We start from the raw sequence: 22268 nt of genomic DNA, 5'->3' as shown, positions 1-22268 counted from the left end.
CTGAGCAAGGCATGTAATCTCTAGATATTTATAACTTTGCTTCGTCTTTTCCTTTTTAGGTATTGATTACCGTGGAGGACACATTATATATTTAATTGGCGTGCACTGTGAATACCAACGAGTTGTTCTTCTCATCATATTCTATCCCCTAAACTTTATAATCACTTTTCTATTTGGCCTCAAACCAATATTTGGTTTCTTTGCTTCCAGGATTGTTCTGCCATGTGCCATGTATTGGATTTCGCATAGATGGACAAGAGTCAGTTGTTCAGCGAGATGCCCAGGTGCATTTGGTTGTTTGACCAGTTGTGAGATGCTTCATAAGGCTCCGAATGGATGTTTATGTTGTTCGCCCGTTCCACTGTATATCCAGTTCGTATGGTCGAGAGCTGAGGAAGAGGCAGTAGGATGGTTGCTCCAACATTATTGAGCAAATTCTGAGCATGTGATCATTGTCCAGATTTCCCTTGCTTAACAAATAACACCATCGTCCACACTAGGTTAGTAAGATAAGAAGCTTCCTTTTGTAAATTTCCTCTTCTAGCTTTGTGACTTTAAAAAATGAGAACGATAGATTATGCAATTTATATTTCATTGATAGTAAATTGGCATATGGTACCTTACTGAAGTCGTTTGGATAGAAGACGTTATGTGTCCTGGGCATTAGAGTTCAAAGGATTGCTTCTCTTTTCGTGTGACATGTTGAGAACTTGAGATGATGCCTTAATCCATTAAAATTCAGTTGTTTGGTTCTCAATTTTGTTTGAACTTAATTAGAGCTAAGCGGTGCTCATGTTTTACGCTGCAAGTATTAAACAGGTATGAATTTCTTGTTGTTTGTGAGGCTTCGTCATACAGCTCATTGTGCCTGATAACGATTGTCTCAAGTAGTATAGTTTGTGATGTTGCTGGTTTAACACATCAATCTGGTGGCTTCATCTCTTTGACAGCATGTGGAGCCTATATAATATAATAAAGCACTTTTGTTAGATCAATTGTTGTTCAGTACTTCCAATCTCTTGTCTTTTTTAATCTTTTTGTTGTATTCTCCGTAAGGAAATCTCACACGTCCCTTCGATATAAATTATTAAATTCATTCACAAACCAGTGATCTATGGTTGGATGTTCGCCGGAGCCACCAGCGTCGATCAATCAACGCCCGCAGCAGCACCGTTCACACACACAGGTCAAGACTTGTGTAGGTCTGTAAAGGCACATGTACGTCCAACTGTAAGTTTGCAAAGACATGTAATGAGAAGTTTTACATTATGGGCTGCCGCAGAAAATGGTAATGGAATGATTCTAGAGTGTTACAGTTCTCTCTATATAACCAAGCAAACAAGAGAAACTTATATAAAAAGAAAATCCGGGGCACTCATCCCGGCCCAACATGGAAGTAAATTTGTAACTTTCGTCCTTCATCAATGTTATTCATATATACTAGAAAGAATAGAATGAGTATCTACTTTCCAAATTTAAGTTTTACACATAGACGAATATGTGATTCAGGTGCATCTGGTGCAAATTGCTATATGTAACTTTGTTTGCCATAATGTTCAACATAATCTTTCTAGAAGTTGTGGCATTACCCTACAAGGCAAAAACCGGCCCCATGTATCAATTCTTAGTTTCTTATAATCACACTTGAATAAGGTATGTTCTAGAATTACTAATTGTTCTTCCTTACCCAGATAATTTGAAGTATCTTTTGAAGTATCAACCATACGAATTATATGAGATTTTTTTCCTAGGTTGAGTTTGCAAGGGAAACGATCGTTTATAATTATGGAAAACATAAGAATTTGCAAGGTTCGCCATATGATAAGATCTAAGCAAGTAGGCAATAATTAGGCGACTTTGCATATTACTGAAATGAGACAAATAATACTCACTCCGATCCATATTAATTGTCACTGACTCATGTTTTCTTTCCTCATATTTAAGAACATATATCACGTTACCTCACCACAAAGTATTTTTAGCTGTGGGTTGCAGCCAATAAATCATTTCTTAAAGTACATTCCTACGAAATGTCATGTTTGAAATCCTCGAGGATTCTGTAGATGGGCTATTCATATCTGATTTCATAAAACACATTGTGATATGATAATAATATATATTCGAGTGGAATATTATAATTAACTAGGCCGTGCAACGCACGGGTAGACGACTAGTTGAGAATAATTAACCATAATATTATCTAGGAGTTTAGTAGCATCTCCTAAAGTGATTTCCATAAAAGTGCCTCCCGCGGCCGAATCTAAAAGATTTCTAGAAGCAAAATTCAATCCGGCATAAAACTTTTGTATGATCATCCACAAATTCAAACCATGAGTAGGGCAATTACGTATCATTAATTTCATTCTCTCCCAAGCTTGTGCAACATGTTCATGATCAAGTTGTTTAAAGTTCATAATATCGTTTCTAAGAGAGATGATCTTAGCGGGAGGAAAATACTTAGAGATAAAAGCATCTTTGCACTTGTTCCATGAATCAATACTATTCTTAGGCAAAGACGAAAACCAAGCTTTAGCACGATCTCTAAGCGAAAAAGGAAATAGCTTCAATTTAACGACATCATTATTGACATCTTTTTTCTTTTGCATAACACATAAATCAACGAAGCTATTCAGATGGGTAGCGGCATCTTCACTAGGAAGGCCGGCGAATTGATCTTTCATAACAAGATTCAACAAAGAAGTATTAATTTCACAAGATTCAGCATCTGTAAGAGGAGCAATCGGAGTGCTAAGGAAATCATTATTATTGGTATTGGTGAAGTCACACATTTTGGTAGTATCTTGAGCCATCGCGACAAACAAGCAATCTAACACACGAGCAATCAAAAGCAAACAGGCAAAAGAGGCAAATAGAGAGGGAGGATAGAGAGAGAGAGAGGGCGAATAAAACGGCAAGGGTGAATTGGGGGGAGAGGAAAACGAGAGGCAAATGGCAAATAATGTAATGCGAGAGATAGGGATTGTGATGGGTACTTGGTATGTTGACTTTTTGCGTAGACTCCCCGGCAACGGCGCCAGAAATCCTTCTTGCTACGTCATGAGCTTGCGTTGGTTTTCCCCAAAGAGGAAGCGATGATGCAGCAGAGTAGCGTAAGTATTTCCCTTAGTTTTTAAGAACCAAGGTATCAATCCAGTAGGAGGCCATGCTAAAGTCCCTCGTACCTGCACAAAGCGATAGCTACTCACAACCAACGAGATTAGGGGTTGTCAATCCCTTCAAGGTTACTTACGAGAGTGAGATCTGATAGATATAATATTTTTGGTATTTTTGGTATAAAGATGCAAAGTAAAAAAGCAAAGCAAGATTAAAGTGATGGAGATTGATATGATGAGAATAGACCCGGGGGCCATAGGTTTCACTAGTGGCTTCTCTCAAGAGCATAAGTATTCTACGGTGGGTGAACAAATTACTGTTGAGCAATTGACAGAATTGAGCATAGTTATGAGAATATCTAGGCATGATCATGTATATAGGCATCACGTCCGTGACAAGTAGATCGAAACGATTCTGCATCTACTACTATTACTCCACTCATCGACCGCTATCTAGTATGCATCTAGAGTATTAAGTTAAAAATAGAGTAACGCCTTAAGCAAGATGACATGATGTAGAGAGATAAATTAATGCAATATGAAATAAACCCCATCTTGTTATCCTCGATGGCAACGATACAATACGTGCCTTGCTGCCCCTTCTGTCACTGGGTAAGGACATCGCAAGATCGAACCCAAAGCTAAGCACTTCTCCCATGGCAAGAACTACCAATCTAGTTGGCCAAACCAAACGGATAATTCGAAGAGACTTGCAAAGATAACCAATCATACATAAAAGAATTCAGAGAAGATTCAAATATTATTCATAGATAGACTTGATCATAAACCCACAATTCATCGGTCTCAACAAACACACCGCAAAAAGAAGATTACATCGAATAGATCTCCACAAGAGAGGGGGAGAACTTTGTATTGAGATTCAAAAAGAGAAAAGAAGCCATCTAGCTACTAACTATGGACCCGAAGGTCTGAGGTAAACTACTCACACATCATCGGAGAGGCTATGATGATGTAGAAGCCCTCCGTGGTGACGGCCCTCTTCCGTCGGAGCTCCGGAACAGGCCCCAAGATGGGATCTCGTGGATACAGAAAGTTGTGGCGGTGGAATTAGGTTTTTGGCTCCTGTTCTGATCGTTTGGGGTACGTGTGTATATATAGGAGGAAGAAGTACGCCGGAGGAGCAACGAGGGGCCCACGAGGCAGGGGGCACGCCCTAGGGGGGGCGCGCCCCCCACCCTCGTGACCGCCTGTTTTGTTCCTTGGAGCAGGGTCCAAGTCTCCTGGATCACGTTCGGTGAGAAAATCACGTTCCCGAAGATTTTATTCCGTTTGGACTCCGTTTGATATTCCGTTTATCCGAAACACTGAAATAGGCAAAAAACAGCAATTCTGGGCTGGGCCTCCAGTTAATAGGTTAGTCCCAAAAATAATATAAATGTGGAAAATAAAGCCCAATATAGTCCAAAACAGTAGGTAATATAGCATGGAGCAATCAAAATTATAGATACGTTGGAGACGTATCAAGCGTCGTCGTCGTATTGATGGGGAGGCAACGGAATGCGTCGTGTTCATGGGGAGGCAACGGAATGCGCGTGTTCATCGGGAGGCAACGGAACGCGTGGGAGCCAACCAGCTGGGTCGGAACGAAATGTGTGGTCGTATTCATCAGGAGGGCTTGGACGGAATAGGCGATGGAAACGAGGCCTGGCGTACCGCAGAACGGAGGAAACGGCCTTGTGTTCGACCGGCCACGTTCGAAACGGGATCCTGTTCATCGGGGGGGTGTGGCGTACCGTAAAAAGGATGAAACGGTCCTCCTACGGTCAAAACGGGGGTCCTGTTGATCGGGAGGGGTGTGGCGTACCGCAAAACGGACGAAACAGACCTCCTACGATCGAAACGGGGGTCCTGTTCATCGGGAGGGGTGTAGCATACCGCAAAACGGGACTCCACGGGGTACTGTTCATCTCCACCGTTGACCTCCTCCAGCCTCCACGGGCTCCTGTTCATCCAGCCTCCACCGCACGCTACTCCACCGGCTACTGTTCAACCACCCCTCCACCGTCTACTGTTCATCCAGCCCTCCACACCATGGGGTCCTGTTCAACCACCCCTCCACGGGCACCCCTCCATTGTCTACTATTCATCCAGCCCTCCACCACACCACGGGGTCCTGTTCATCCAGAGGAAACGCCACCGCTCACTGTTCATCCAACCCCTCCCCCCCTCAACGCTCACTGTTCATCCAATTGACCGGCTTCAGTTAGCACCAGTAGCGAAGGAATCGCTCGATCGGGTTCAGTTAACAGCCATCGATCGATCGCTCGGGTTCAGTTACGTGTAGCCTGCAGTGCATTCGCTTGGGTTCAGTTAGAGCCCAACGCCTCGCTCGGGTTCTGTTAGAGCCAACGCCTCGCACACACGCGCGTACATGTACGAGAGAAACGCGCATCGCTCGGCCCCCGACCTCCCACCGTAACCGGGAACTCCCCGAAATTTTCCTCGCCCTCACTTCTACCACGGTTTTTTCCGTCATGGACAGCCCAAAGAATGTCATGTAGCTGCATCTCCGGCCCGTTCAGGATGAGAAGCCCATTTTCTGTCATGATTTTTTGTCATAGAAGTAGGAGCCCACCACATCTATGATGATACCGGGTTTTGTCACAATTATCGTCATAGAAGTGTCATATGTATGACAGAAAAAAATTTCTTTTGGCCCAAAATGTCATGGATGTGTCTTTTTTTTTGTAGTGTAATCATGAAAAAAGGTATATTATAGAAATTTACATGATTTGCCATGATGCTCATAAACACTTCATTAAAACTGCATGTGGAATGCATGTCATGATATAACAAAAAAGCACAAAAATGGACATATAGGATAGAACACAGAAATATTTCTAAAAAAATTACCATTGGGCATGTATAAAATAATTCTAAGCGATGCCATGTCAATGGATCAGAAAATCTTAACTTTGCCATCTTTCAATACACAATTGTAAAAAGCAGAAAAACTTGTGATGGAAGATTAAACTACAATTTGCCATGTGAATAAACAGTATTTTTGCCATGGCAAAAATGGAGTAAATTTTGCCATGGACAAAATGGATTAAATATTGCCATGGAAAATAAATTAAAAATTGCCATGTGAACACAAGTATATTTACCATGCCACATAGTAAAATTTTCCAGGTTCCATAAAATGTAAATTTGCAATCATATTTAAATAAAAATTGCCATGCTCTTTACAATAAATTTGCCATGGCAAAAAGTAAATTAAAATTTCCCATGCCATTAAAAGTAAGCCAGGAATAAATGATAAAATTTTGCCATGGCAACAATGGAGTAATTTTGCCTTGGAAATAAGTAAAAAGTTGCCATGGCTACACAAGTATAGGCCATGCTACATATTAAAATTTGTCATGTTCTGGAAACATAAATTTGCCATTATATTTTAAAATAAAAATTCCGTGCTTTATACAATAAATTTGCCACGTAAAAAATAAAGAAAAGATTTTCCATGTCATTACAAATTAAGTTTCCATGGCAGGAAAAACATAGAAAAATTCCACTTTTCGCTGTGAATAAAACTATTTTTGCCATGCCTCATGAAATACAATCACCATGCCCCCATTAATACATTTGCCAAAAACATCTTAAGTTTGCCATGTTTTTGAAACAAGTTAAGTTGTCGTTTTTTTTGAACAAGTTAATTTGCCATGTTTTTGAACATCTATAAGTTTGCCATGTTTTTTAACATATTTAAGTTTGCTATGTTTTTGAACATCTTAAGTTGCCATGGCAAGTTTGCCATGTTTTCGAACATCTATAACTTTGCCATGGCAAGTTTGCATGTTTTTGAACATGTTAATTAAAGAAGTTTGCCATGTTTTTTAACAAACTTAGTTGAAAGAAGTTTGGCATGTTTTTGAACGTCTAAGTTGCCATGGCAAGTTTGCCATGTTTTCTAACATCTATGACTTTGCCATGGCAAGTTTGCATGTTTTTGAACATGTTAATTAAAGAAGTTTGCCATGTTTTTGAAAAAACTTAATTGAAAGAAGTTTGGCACGTTTTTGCACATAGTAAAGTTTGCCATGTTTTTGAACATCTATAACTTTGCCATGTTTTTTAACATCTTAAGTTGCCATGGAGACTTTTTTGATAACTAACTTAGAATTATTTATCTCTACAATTTGCCATGGCAACTTTTTGATAACAACTAACTTTTTTTCACTCTACAAAGTTGCCATGGCAACTTTTTGATAAAAACTTGGAATTATTTGTCTCTCTACAATTTTCCATGGCAACTTTTCTGATAACAACTTGGAATTATTTTTTCTCAACAATTTGTCATGAAAATTTTTGGTAACAACTTAGAATTATTGTCTCTATCTACAATTTCTTGCCATGGAAAATTTCCTGATAACAACTTGGCATGATGTTGGAATAAGCACATCGCGGGGAGACACTGATTTGTATAGATTTGCCATGATGCAAACACGGTGATTAATATTGCTCTACAACAAACATGGTTGATGGTAAAAATCAGCACTACTTGCCATGTTGTAATCTTTTGGTTTTTAGCTATAATAGTGACATGCTTGGTTGCACACGCTAGTTTATGTGGAGTTGCCATGCTGCAAACAAACAATGATTTGCCATATTGCATAATACTACTTGCCATCCTCTACAAAAAACATGGTAGATGGCAAAAAAATCTGGTTGATGGCAAATTAATCAAAATGATGGCTGCATACAACCAGAAATCCAGGTGGTGTTGCAGTGTGTTTTCCTCCTGCGCTATACGGTACAACAAAACATTGTAAGATATCTAAATAAAAATGGTGGCTGTATACTAAAGAGAAGGACATGGATGGATGGATATCCTCTGCCAGCCGACTGATGCAACAGTATACGAAAAAAGAGCATACCCAGCTTTGCATCGACGATAAATTGAAGGCCGGTGGCAAGATATGTGAACATCGTGAGTGTGCTTCATTTGCAAGGTTGAAACCATGCGGGTCCGTGCTCGTCCCAGGCCAGCAGGAGAGCTCGAGCCGGCGGCCATGGCCCATGGCGCATGAGGCAGCTCATGCAGATACTGGGAGGCAGCGGAATACCTGGGCCTGTGACGAATTCCAACGAGCAGTTCCCCATTGGCACCATGCACGAAGAAGACGGCGTCCGCGTCGACAAGCAGCTCGGCTGCGAGCCGCGGGGCCTCATCCACCTCCTGATTGAACTCCGCCTCATGCCGATGGTGAAGCGCGGAGGCTCGTCGTCAACCTCCGCCTCCCCGAGACCAGCTCCCCAACGGCACAGCGCATGAAGACGCTGACGTCCCCGGCGACTAGCAGCTCGGCCACGAGACTCACATTGCACAACCTCGTCCGCCTCTTGGTCGAGCTCCGCCTCCCTCACCGCTGATGAATCGCCTCGTGGCTCCTCGCCGACCTCCGCCTCCCACCGCGGTCTCTTCCTCAATGCCCCCACCTCCCGTGACATCCCCGGTAAGGAGCAATTCGGCCGCGAGCCGCACGGCCTTGTCCATCTCTGGTCCACCTCCGTCTTTCGCTGGAATGGGGATCTAGGAGACCAACTAGGGGAAAGTGGAAGGGAGGGGTTCGTGGCGAGCGGCCGTTACAGTGAACTGCAGTCACTGTCCTACGTGGCACCCCCGTGCTCCAATAATCGTATCACGACGATTGACGGCGCAGACCATTGTTCGGCGTCAGGAGAGAAACCGAGGCAAGTTCGGCACTTATTGATTTTGTACAATTATGTCTCGTACATGTATCGCCAAAGATGGAAGGTTGGAGTTGTAGTATCTTCTGAGCTGAGATTTCACTCCAAACCTCGAGGGCCTTGGTTGGTATTGTAAAGAATGAACAGTAATCATTGATCTCTATTGATTGCGATCATGTACAAATATATACCCCTGGAAGGGGTGCGTCGCACGGACGGAACGTTTACAAGAGATGGATCGACGGGTGTGTCCGTTACAATAGGGCGTGACCCATCGGGAGAGAAAACCGCATGTCGGTTTGCTAAACAGACATTTCCATTAATTAAACTAATTAATTAATCCTAACACTTCCTCTAATCTCTGCTTCAATTATTCTTGTAAACATCATCATCAACATCTTGATCATCATCATCATGATGAGTCTCCTCCAAAAACCTTATAGTAAAAATATGAGGAGGTATATACAATATGCCATCAAAAACTCCTGAAAACCCAATAGAAAAATAAGGAGAAACTGACATATCACAATGCTTGCATTACTATTGTCTCATTAAAAACCTTCCATAACAAACCATTTAGGAAAACTTATAAAGGAAAAGAGTGCAATATCAAAGATCCGAAGATCACAAACAGATTATCATTCAGGGAGACACTCTGTCGGTGTCAAAACTGACGGATCTCGGGTAGGGAGTCCCGAACTGTGTGTCTAGGCCGGATGGTAACAGGAGGCAGGGGACACGAAGTTTTACCCAGGTTCGGGCCCTCTCGATGGAGGTAAAACCCTACGTCCTGCTTGATTAATATTGATGATATGGGTATTACAAGAGTTGATCTACCACGAGATCAGAGAGGCTAAACCCTAGAAGCTAGCCTATGGTATGATTGTTGATGTGTATGTTGTCCTACGGACTAGAACCCTCCGGTTTATATAGACACCGGAGAGGGTTAGGGTTACATAAAGTCGGTTACAATGGTAGGAGATCTGAACATCCGTATCGCCAAGCTTGCCTTCCACGCCAAGGAAAGTCCCTTCCGGACACGGGACGGAGTCTTCAATCTTATATCTTCATAGTCCGGGAGTCTGGCTGAAGGTATAGTTCGGCTATCCGAACACCCCCTAATCCAGGACTCCCTGAGTAGCCCCCGAACCAGGCTTCAATGACGACGAGTCCGGCGCGCAAATTGTCTTTGGCATTGCAAGGCAGGTTCCTCCTCCAAGTACTTCATAGAAGATTCTGAACACAAAGATAGTGTCCAGTTCTGCAAAATAAGTTTCCACATATTGCCATAGAGAGAATAATAATATTAACACAAATCTAATCTGCTGACGTATTCCGTGGCGCGACACGCCACGGCCAAGCCTTTATCCGAGTCGTTTAATTATCCCACCTCAGCGCGTTGTGTGAGGCGGTTTCCTTGGCACGTATTGTTGAAGCAGAGATCGTGTCCCCTCATTTCGGGATTCTCATCAATACGGGCATGGGTAACCCAACCGCGCCTTTGATTACGGCGCTTGGAGATAAGCAAGTTTTACCAGGCTGGTGGGGACACATAACCGCGTCCACCCATATAAGGGGATAAGGATCCACCTTTTCACCCATGCCTTCTTCCTCCTCTGCCTATCCATTCTTGCGCACTCGAGCTCCAGCGCCCAAGTCCGCACTGCCACCTCGACCTTCTCCAATCATGTCCGGAGCGGGAGGCAAGTGGATGGTCTCCTCCGTCACGGAGGGACACATAAAAAAGCTGAGGAAGGCCGGATATCTGGCCAGCGACATCGCGCACCGACTCCCCGAGAAGGGGCAGCTCATCCCCACTCCTAGGCCCCATGAGAGGGTGGTATTTCTCCCCCATTTCCTCCGCGGACTGGGCTTCCCTCTGCATCCATTTGTCCGGGGGCTCATGTTCTACTACGGCCTGGATTTCCACGGTCTGGCCCCGAACTTCGTCCTCAACATCTCGGCATTTATCGTCGTGTGCGAGGCTTTCCTCCGCATCCGCCCTCATTTCGGCTTATGGCTAAAGACCTTCAACGTCAAGCCGAAGGTGGTGCGCGGCAGCCAGGCGGAGTGCGGCGGTGCCATGGTTGGCAAGATGGCCAACGTCCTGTGGCTCGAGGGCTCCTTTGTGGAGACCCTGAAGGGGTGGCAATCGGGGTGGTTTTACATCACCGAGCCGTGCGACCCCGAATGGGTCGCAGCCCCCGAGTTTCGGTCCGGACCCCCTACGTGGCTCACCTCCTGGAAGGAGACCGGCCTGTCGTGGGGTAAAAAAGGAGAGCTGACCGGACTCCAAACATGCATCCAAACCCTGGTGGACAAGAAGCTCAAGCTTGTCAACATGGTCCAGGTTATGCTCATCCGCCTGATCCTCCTGTGTCAACGACGGGCCTTCAATCTATGGGAGTTCGACCCGGCGCAGCATCAAACTCTAAACAGGCTCTTCGACACGACGTACGAAGATGCCTGGAGGATGCTTTTCAAGGGCGCCGAGGCTCCCGCATCCGCTGCCGAGGATCGCGAATTCAGTACTCAGCATCACGCTCATGCGGTAAGCTGCTTTTGTTCCTTTGCAGGGTATCAGTTTTTCATAGTTTGACTCTATGCGGGATCTGAGTTCCCTTATCTTTGATAGGATTGGGTGGCGACGATCTGTCCGGCTCCTCTGCCCGAAGGCCTAGCGGACGCTCGCTTGGCGAAGCTGCTGGTTCCGGCGCCCTATGTGGTGCCGGAGAAGAAGGCCACGAAAAGGGCCACGGGGACTCGAAAGAGTGCCCGGCGCTAGGAGGTGTCGGATTCGTCATCCGACGGTCTCGGAGCGCCTTCCTCTCGTGAAGACGAGGAGGAAGAAGAAGAGAGCTCTCCCCCTCCAGCGGGAGGAGAGAAGAAAAGGAAGGCCGCCCTCTCTGAGGAGGCCGGAGGGTCCAAGAAGGGTAAAACCCTTCCTCCAGACTGCTCCACCGACGCCGACGATGATGAAGAGGAGTGGCAGCCCAGGGCCAAGCCCCTGGCGAAATCGTAAGTATCCGGATACCGGAGTGACTCATAGTATTTGTTTATTGCACAGCTTTCCCTTATGTCGAATGTGTTTATGCAGCCCACCCAAAGACCGGCTCGACGCGTCATCGAGCGGCTCACTGGGCTCGTCGGAGGTGAACTCGCTTCCGACGGCTTCCTCCCCCCGCCCTACTGGCGACACCGAAGTGCTGTCCCAACAGGTTCCAAGCAGGGAGGAGGTGGTCCTGGAGGCGCCGCAAGGCGACCTCCCGGACTCCAGGAGTAAAGGGGAGGAAACCCCCAGGGCTCCAAGTCCGGCTTAAGGCCGGACATAGCTCCAGAATCTTCAAAGGTTCTAGAGTCCGGCGGGCGACCTCCTTCCAAGAGGAGCAAACCTACCGTGCCGGTGACCTCCGTCCAACCGGAGGCGCCGGACAATATGTTGGAGGCGCTCCAAGGTGCCTCCATCGACGAGGGGCACCACACTATTATGAGTGAGGTGATCCAGAAGGTTCAGTCCGCCAAGAGCGGACTGACTGAAGCTTGTACAAGCCTTTTAACAGGCTTTGAGGTAAGTAAAGAATGTTCAAATAATATTACCGCATAGACAGTAGCCCCTGATGCTCTGTTGGGCATTCGGGGAGAAAAGCCGAATAGAGGATCAAAGAATTCGCAGGAGTCTATACCTACTAATAAAGCAAAGTGCGTTTCTCCAATTTTTTCATCCGTTCACCCCATATTATATTTTTTGAATTTTTTTACTATCCGAGGTGGTACTAATTTTCCGTCCCTCCGTCGTTGGCCTCACATGATTTTTTGTCGATTTTAACGCCACGCCTGTGGCCGGCCCATCTAGGTCGTGTCAGGCAGCCCAATAGAAGTCCAAGATGGGGAGGCAAAAATATTTGCTGGTATAAGGAATTGAACTCACAACCTCCAATAAAGGACCTCCACCAACCGCCAACTGATCTAGATCGTCTTGTGCTGATTTTGTACCGTAAGTTTGTCTATTGAATAGTACCACATCGCCCTTTTACGTCCAACCTCATCAATTTATATACGTCTTCAAGTTATTAGGTAACAATCAACTCAATATGCTAGACCAGGAATCAAAATACGTATAAGGAGAAAGGAAAGGATTGAAAAGAAGGAATAAAACTAGGGAAGGAAAGGAATTTAAAGAAAGAATAAAATAAAATTTGATGTGCCCTTAAGAAGGAAAGAAATTAATAGAGAGAATAAAGTTGGTTGTGCCTTGGGAAGGAAAGAAAAGGAATTAATAGAGCGAACAAATTTGGCGGATTAGGTGCCAAATAATACATCACATGTACATTGTTTCAGGTGATTTCGTGTAAGGTGTAACTGATCGACCCTTTCGTGAGGTGACAATGGTAAAAAATAACTATGAGTATCTTGCTGAGAGAGAGAGAGAGGATGAATATTAATCCAACGCCCATGCACATCAGTGGTGATACAACACTAGTAGAAAAAGGACCTTTAGTCCCGGTTCATAAGGGCCTTTTAGTCCCGGTTCTGGAACCGGGACTAAAGGGTCGGTACTAAAGCCTCCCCCTTTAGTCCTGGTTCTAACTAGAACCGGGACTAAAGGCTCTCCACGTGGCCGCTGCCTGGAGGTCCACCTTTAGTCCCGGTTGGTAACACCAACCGGTACTAAAGGAAATTTTATGATTTTTTTTGAAATTTTTTTTGATTTTTTTTTGAATTTCAAATTTCTGAATTATATTAACCTCTAATCTCTAATCACCCCTCATCATTCCAAATCATCTAACTTCCCGAACGATCACCCATCCTCTCACTACTCCATCCTGAGCACTCTTAACTTCCGGGTTCTATTCTCCCTCGTTTCCAAGTCTGCACTTGTTGTTTTACTGACAATACTAAGATGTCAATCCTATTAACCCTCAGGAATTTAGCTTGAGCATGAAGTCACACATTTCACTGTTTGAGTTTGAAACTATTGTTCTAAAAATCAATAATTATTCAGTAACACTAATATTTCTTGAATAAGTAGTTTGACCACAGTTTGACCATAGTTGACCAAAATTCAAAAAAACTGAAATAATTATTTAGTAACACTAATATTCTTGAATAATTATTTAGTAACACTAATACTTCTTGAATAAGTAGTTTGACCAGATTTAACAAAAATTCAAAAAAACCTGAAATTTGAGCATAACTTTTTTTCCTTTTAGAATTTGAGGATTCTAAAAATTTGCAAACAGGCCATAGGCAGTTTCCATCGGATGTGGATTTTCGTTCTGAACATTTTGATATATTATACGTTTTTTTCCGACATCGTATGCAGAAGTTATAGCCGTTTTACATTTTCCCTACATTTTTTGCAAAACATGTCCAAATTTAAGTTTTTAAATTTTCCTAACTAGTAGATGTAGTAATATAACTACCTCTCGAAGGATTTTATTTTTTGAAGTTTTTATCATTTTCTTTTGATTTGTTCAAAACAAAAAAGGCGATCCACTTGGGGGGTAGAGTTTGAAAATTGGACCTTTAGTCCCGGTTTGAGACACAAACCGGGACTAAAGGGCATCGCACCCTTTAGTCCTGGTTCGTGTCTCAAACCGGGACTAAAGGTCTAATATTTAGTCCCGGTTTGAAACACAAACCGGGACTAAAGGGCATCGCACCCTTTAGTCTCAGTTCGTGTCTCAAACCGGGACTAAAGGGCTTAGGTGAACCGGGACTAATGCCTTAGCCACAAAAACCGGGACCAATGCTCACATTAGTCCCGGTTCGTGACTGAACCGAGACTAATGTGAATATTGCCCCGTGACCAAAGCCCTGTTTTCTACTAGTGCAATACAACCATCAACTATGAGTTTGTTGTAGCCTAAACAACATGGATCCATTTTCTAGGAGACAAATTCACTAATTTCCCTGAAAAATGTCATTGACATCGGAAAATATATTGTTGTTATAGTTGAAGAGTTGTTATATTTTTGGACCTATTTTCGTTACTCATTAAAAAATTAAGACCATCCTTCTAGATCTAATATTGATATGACTGCTAAAACATTTCATTTATTTCCCCATAAATCTTAGTAATACAAAATTTTGCATGAAGTGCAATATGTTTTGCAGTGCTCACTACATTTTCTCTCCCGTTGCAATACATGATCTCAGGTAGGTGAGTTTCATCTTCCGTTGGTGGTGTTTCACTAATTATGTCCCGCGTCATCTACATCAACATAGTGCTCTCATGGTCGGAGGGGGATGAACAAGGAGAGACATTTGATCGACCAGCCAGTGCCCATCACCGACGCACTCCACTATTGGGCATCGCTAGGAAGAAGCCGCCACTGCATGATCCGTTGGCACCCGTCACCAATGCACCACCAATCGAACTCATCGCTCGGTGTTTCTGATAAGAAATCCTCACTTTCCCTATAATATTAGCCGAAGGATAAGGATAAGTGTGCAATGCTCCTCATCATATCCAACATAACCAACGCTCCATATAATGGTACCTTGACCGGGCCAAAGGTGGTTCATAGTAACCAACATTTATTTCATAGCAAAGCACGAGCATTGTCTACAAAATTACAAGTCAGTGTAGGGAGGTCTTGTGAAAGTGGCGTGCTAGACTGTGTTTATCAAACTCATCACCTTGGAATTGAGAGCGTGCATTGCTAATTGGTGGATAACAAGACCACCATCTGTGATGGTGATGAAGAGGAGAAGTGGCAACACAGATGGATCTCAAGCAACGTGTGAGGATTTTTGTTCTCCCGTTGCAACGCACGGGCACATTTGCTAGTCTAACAAAAGGAGTCAATATGCGTATGCAGGCTTCTCTGCTAGCGTCCGCCGCACTGACTGCGGAAGTGGACGTGCTGAAGTAGAGCCTCGACAAGTCCGAGCAAGAGCTCGGGCGTGCCAAGAAGCAGCTCGAGGAGAAGGAAGGTAAGACATACCTTGGTTGAATGTGTATATAAAAAAGGTGCAATTGCAAGAGATGACAGGATTAATATGGCTATTTTGTAGGGGCCACATCTGAGGTGGCGACCCTTAAGTAGGCGCTGCTCGAGGCCGAGAAGAGTGCGGCCATGGAGCGCACCGAGCGGGAGAGGTATGAAGCCGAGGTTGGCGAGGTGCGGCAACAGCTCCAGGTTCTCATGAAGAAACATGAGAGTTTGGAGCTTGACTCGAAAACACGAGCGTCCGAGCTCGCGGCGGCTATTGAAAATGCCAAGTATGCCAAGGCTGAATCCCAGAAGACCCTCCAGGAGTTGGATGAGGTGAAGAGAATAGCGGCGGGTAAGGCATTTTTTATGCAAAGCAAACACATAAACATGAGTTACCTGTTACTTACCCGAATCCGAAGCTCTCCAGGAGCGTTCGCAGATCTTCCCCGGAGTGTATCCGATGCCGCCGCATTCTGTCGAGCCGAGGAGAACAGCTCGACGGAGAAGGTGTTCTGGTCTCAGTACGCTGAGGCCGTATACCCCATGCCCCTGAGCGACTAGCTGAAGCAACTAGTCGAGCTCCACAAGGCAGCCGAACAGGCCATGAAGGGCCTCCTAGTTCAGCTATGGCCTGGAGAGGCTCTGCCTGGGAGCTACTTCGGGCTGGTGCGGCGGCTGGTGGAGGCCTGTCCGAGGCTTGAAGACATCAAGCGCTCCGTCTACATTGAAGGTGCCCGTAGGGCCCTTGCCCGTGCTAAGGTGCACTGGGGCAAGCTGGATGCAGAGAAGCTTGTGAAGGACGGGCCACCGCTAGGGAAAGAGCATCGCAAGCCCGAGAATTATTATAAGGATGTTCTGAAGGGTGCCCGCCTTGTTGCGGATGAATGTACCAAGGATGTGTTTTTTGAGTAAAACCCGCTCGTGTTATCTTGTGTGCTGAAAACTTGTTCATATGCGCTAAGCAGTGCTGCTTGAATTTAAAATATTACCTTCTGTGTGGCTGTTTATCAATAATGAGAGATGGTGAGTCGTCGGCTTCTGCCCCCGTGCCGCTAGTGCTGGGGTGTTCGGGGATAAACCTGGGCGCTCTTTTTCCCATATTTGGGTCCTTCGAGGGAGGTGCTCAGCCCAACGAACGAGGCAATCGGACTATAATGCGTGAACACTCTCACTTAGCCATATAATTCTATAATTTTAAATTTCGGCAAAGCCCCTAGTATTCGGAAGACCGATTTCGGGGCGCTATCCACGCCTTGGCCGGACATAGCCGACTCCTCGCCCGAAGCGGCATAAGTCTTTAGGGACTCGAAAAAACCTCTCGAACAGTGACCAGCTCTCGCTTAATCATGACAGTCACTTTTAGCTTTCTCCACTAAGGTGCTCGGCCCAGCTCAACTGGGGCACAATCGCAGTGGTTCTCCTAGTGCTACCTTAGCTGATATAGCGGAACGTAAGGCACCAAAACATAGGAGCCAGGCAAACCCATCTATTGACCCAAGACATGATTCGTAGCCGATGCATATAATGCTATAAGTTCGGGGTGCCGCACTTGTTAAACTGTTCGGACTTCTCACACCATGTTGAGGGGTACTGAAGCCCCTGCGGAATAGTATGCGAAACAGGTATACTGCTCGTGATAGAGACCACCTGGGATTTTCGTAATGCGGCATGGCTTGTCTGCTTCCCTGGTCCTTGCATCGTTTGTGCGGCAATTGAACTGCCGAACAAGCCTTCCGAAGAGTAGAGTCCTGGAAGTAAGAGAAAAGTAAAAAATCGGCAGCCCCTGGTGCGGTTTAAGCCGTGTTTTGGGCGTGCCGTGGTGGTGCCCCTCCCCCTATGCCCATGGTATTTCCAGAGCGTAGTTATGGACGCGAAGTACTGGCGTCGCCTTTTTGCAAGGGTTGGGGTTGGGGCCGCATTGCTACTCCTGCTCGGAACGTGTCAGGCGGTCTTGTTGTAGGTTACTCCGGGCGCGCTTGACGGTGTCCGGACGGTTAATGGCCGGACTGGAGAACTGCCTGGAGAGGCTGCTTTGTACTTCCGCTGCAAGGGCCACCGTGTGCTCCTCCGTTCGGAGGGAGCATTTGGTGTTTCCATTGACCGTAATTACTCCTCGAGGGCCTGGCATCTTGAGCTTAAGGTATGCGTAGTGCGGGACCGCATTGAACTTGGCGAATGCGGTTCGCCCGAGTAATGCATGATAACCACTGCGGAATGGGACTATGTCGAAGACTAACTCCTCTCTTCGGAAATTATCCGGAGATCCGAAGACCACTTCAAGTGTGACTGAGCCTGTACAGCTGGCCTCTACACCTGGTATTACGCCTTTAAAGGTCGTTTTGGTGGGCTTAATCCTCGAGGGATCTATGCCCATTTTCTGCACTGTATCCTAGTAAAGCAGGTTCAGGCTACTGCCGCCGTCCATAAGGACTCTAGTGAGATGAAATCCGTCAATAATTGGGTCGAGAACCAATGCGACGAATCCGCCATGACGGATGCTAGTGGGATGGTCTCTTTGATCAAAGGTGATCGGGCAGGAGGACCATGGGTTGAACTTTGGGGCGACTGGCTCTACCGCGTATACGTCCCTTAACGCGCGCTTCCGCTCCCTTTTGGGGACATGGGTGGCGTATATCATGTTCACCGTCCGGACTTGTGGGGGAAAACCCTTCTGTCCATTATTGTTCGGCGGCCAGGGCTCCTCGTCGTCATCGCTATGCAACCCCTTGTCTTCATTGTCGGCGCTTAATCTGCCTGCCTGCTTGAACACCCAACAGTCCCTGTTGGTGTGATTGGCCGGCTTTTCGGGGGTGCCATGTATTTGGCACAAGCGGTCGAGTATTCGGTCCAAGCTGGACGGGCCCCTGGGATTCCTTTTGAATGACTTTTTCCGTTGACCGGATTTAGAGCCTATGAATCCGGCATTAACTGTCGTATCCTTAGCATTGTCGCCGTTGATGCGGCGCTTCTGTTGGTTGCGACGCGACCGGCCACTAATGTCCCTGGTGTCCGAATGACCAGGGTTCTTGGTCATTTGTTGCTACGAGCAAGCCAGCTGTCTTCTCCCGCGCAAAAGTGGGTCATGAGTGCCGTGAGTGCTGCCATAGATTTCGGCTTCTCCTGTCCTAGGTGCTGGGCAAGCCACTCGTCACGGATATTATGCTTGAAGGCTGCTAAGGCCTCTGCGTTCGGACAGTCGAGTATTTGATTTTTCTTTGTTAGGAACCGTGTCCAGAATTGCCTGGCCGATGCGTCTGGCTGCTGAATTACGTGGCTTAGGTCGTCAGCGTCTGGGGGTCGCACATAAGTGCCCTGGAAATTGTCGAGGAATGCGGCTTCCAGGTCCTCCCAACAGCTGATTGACCCTGTTGGCAGGCTGTTAAGCCACTGCCGGGCTGGTCCTTTAAGCATGAGTGGGAGGTATTTGATGGCGTGGAAATCATCGCCGCGGGCCATGTGGATGTGAAGGAGATAATCCTCGATCCATACCGCGGGATCTGTTGAGCCATCATATGATTCGATGTTTACGGGTTTGAAACCCTCGGGGATTTGATGATCCATTATTTCATCTGTGAAGCACAATGGGTGTGCGGCGCCTCTGTACTGGGCGATATCATGACGTAGCTCCAATGAGCTTTGTCTACTGTGTTCGGCCCTGCCGAATTTGTGGCTGGCGTGACGGTTGTCGTCTCGAGCCATGGGGTGCCTACGCGATTCGTAGATCGATCTTGTTTGCCTTGCCTTGTCCTCCAACATGTCTCGTAAGTCCGGCGCATATTCCCGTGCCTTGGTATGGGGTGCGGCTTGGGTGGAGGGCCATGAGGCCTCTCTGTCGCGGCCACGAGGTGGCCTGTCGGCCGTTTCGAGTGCTTCCTCCTCTAATCGGGGTAGCAGCCTGCGCTTCGGGTAGCACTTGGAGGGGCGTTCGGGTTTATGCTCTTCGGCCGCAAGGACTTCAGTCCATCTATCGACTAGCCGATCTTGATCAGCTTTAAGCTGTTGCTATTTTTTCTTGAGGCTTCTTGCCGTGGCCATAAGCCTGCCTTGAAAACTCTCTTGTTCGACGGGATCCTCTGGCACGGCGAATTCGTCGTCGTCGAGGCTTGCCTCGTCTTCGGAGGGTGGCATACAATTATTGTCCTCGACCTCTCTGTCGGACGCTCTCTCATGAGGGCTGGTTTCTCCATCCTCCTGTGCTAAATCTTGCTCGGGGGATGTTCTTCGGCGCTTTCCGGGGTATTATTATCTCCCGTGCTGGAATCGCCGTTTTTGTGTTGGCGGGATTTTGAGCGGCGCTGCTGACGCCGGCGCTTTTGCTGTTTCTTGGAGGGGTCATCCTCCGCTGCTCCATCGCCCTCTCCCTCTTTTGGGGTGTCCACCATGTATATGTCATATGACGAGGTGGCTTTCCAGGTCCTAGTGGGCGCTAGTTCTTCATCATCTCCTTCATCGGTGTCCATACCGTCGATGTCTTCGGAGTCAAAGTCGAGCATGTCGGTTAAGTTGTCGACAATGGCTACAAAGTGGGTGGTGGGTGGGTTTTGAATTTCTTCATCGTCCGTACCCCAACCTTGCTGACCGTAGTCCGGCCAGGGCTCTCCTGACAAAGAGAGAGACTTCAGTGATTTCAGGATATCACCGAAAGGCGAGTGCTGAAAGACGTCCGCGGCCGTGAACTCCATGATCGGCGCCCAATCGGATTCGTTCGGTAGGGGCGCGGAGGGTTCGGAGTCCGGAGAAGAATCCGGCTCCATGGAGTCACGAGCCTTGCAGAGTACGGGGCTGGTGTTCGGCTCGACCGCCGTTGGGATCGCAGCCCCCGAGGTGGCGTCCAACCGCCCATCCTCGATCGGCGCGGCCGGCTCCGAACTAGGGGTCGGAGCCGATGCGGGTGCGGCCTCCAGGGCACTGTTCGGTGGCAGAGCTAGATCATGCTCATCGTGACAGTGCGGCGCGCTCGGCAGTGGTTCGAATCCGTCGAAGATCAAGTCCCCGCGGATGTCGGCCGTGTAGTTTAAACTTTCGAATCTGACCTGACGGCCAGGGGCGCAGGTTTCGATCTGCTCTAGATGGCCAAGTGAATCGGCCCGCAGTGTGAAGCCACCAAAGACGAAGATCTGTCCGGGGAGGAAGGTCTCACCCTGGACTGCATCGCCATTGATGATCGTAGGAGCTATCGGGCCTGACGGCGACGGCACAGAGGAACTCTCAATGAAAGCACCAATGTCGGTGTCAAAACCGGCGGATCTCGGGTAGGGGGTCCCGAACTGTGCGTCTAGGCCGGATGGTAACAGGAGGCAGTGGACACGAAGTTTTACCTAGGTTCGGGCCCTCTCGATGGAGGTAAAACCCTACGTCCTGCTTGATTAATATTGATGATATGGGTATTACAAGAGTTGATCTACCACGAGATCAGAGAGACTAAACCCTAGAAGCTAGCCTATGGTATGATTGTTGATGTGTATGTTGTCCTACGGACTAGAACCCTCCGGTTTATATAGACACCGGAGAGGGTTAGGGTTACATAAAGTCGGTTACAATGGTAGGAGATCTGAACATCCGTATCGCCAAGCTTGCCTTCCACGCCAAGGAAAGTCCCTTCCGGACACGGGACGGAGTCTTCAATCTTGTATCTTCATAGTCCGGGAGTCTGGCTAAAGGTATAGTTCGGCTATCCGAACACCCCTAATCCAGGACTTCCTCACACTCCCCTGAACTTTGCAAGTCTCGAAGTCATTTCATACCAATTCCATTGATGTACTTCTCAAATAAAGAACTTGGTAATTGATACGTCTCTATCGTATCTACTTTTCCAAACACTTTTGTCCTTGTTTTGAACTCTAAGTTGCATGATTTGAATGGAACTAACCCGGACTGATGATGTTTTCAGCAGAATTACCATGGTGTTATTTATGTGCAGAAACAAAAGTTCTCAGAATGACCTGAAACTTCACGGAACATCTTTTCGGAAATAATAAAAAATACTTGCAAAAGATGAAGACCAGGGGGGCCACACCCTGTCCAAGAGGGTGGGGGGAGCGCCTGCCCCCCTAGGGCGCGCCCCCTACCTCATGGGCCCCCTGGAGCTCCTCCGACCTCAACTCCAACTCTATATATTTGGTTTCGGCGAGAAAAAATCAAGGAGAAAGATTCATCGCATTTTACGATACGGAGCTGCCGCCAAGCCCTAAAACCTCTCGGGAGGGCTGATCTGGAGTCCGTTCGGGGCTCCGGAGAGGGGAATCCGTCGCCATCGTCATCATCAACCATCCTCCATCACCAATTTCATGATGCTCACCGCCGTGCGTGAGTAATTTCATCGTAGGCTTGCTAGACGCTGATGGGTTGGATAAGATTTGTCAAGTAATCGAGTTAGTTTTGTTAGAGTTTGATCCCTAGTATCCACTATGTTCTGAGATTGATGTTGCTATGACTTTGCTATGCTTAATGCTTGTCACTAGGGCCTGAGTGCCATGATTTCAGATCCGAACCTATTATGTTTTCA

Source organism: Triticum urartu, chromosome 7A (assembly GCF_056163025.1).
Source record: "Triticum urartu cultivar PI428250 chromosome 7A, HENAU_Tu73, whole genome shotgun sequence".
Classification (NCBI taxonomy): Eukaryota; Viridiplantae; Streptophyta; class Magnoliopsida; order Poales; family Poaceae; genus Triticum; species Triticum urartu.
Note: the sequence above shows the minus strand (reverse complement) of the source record.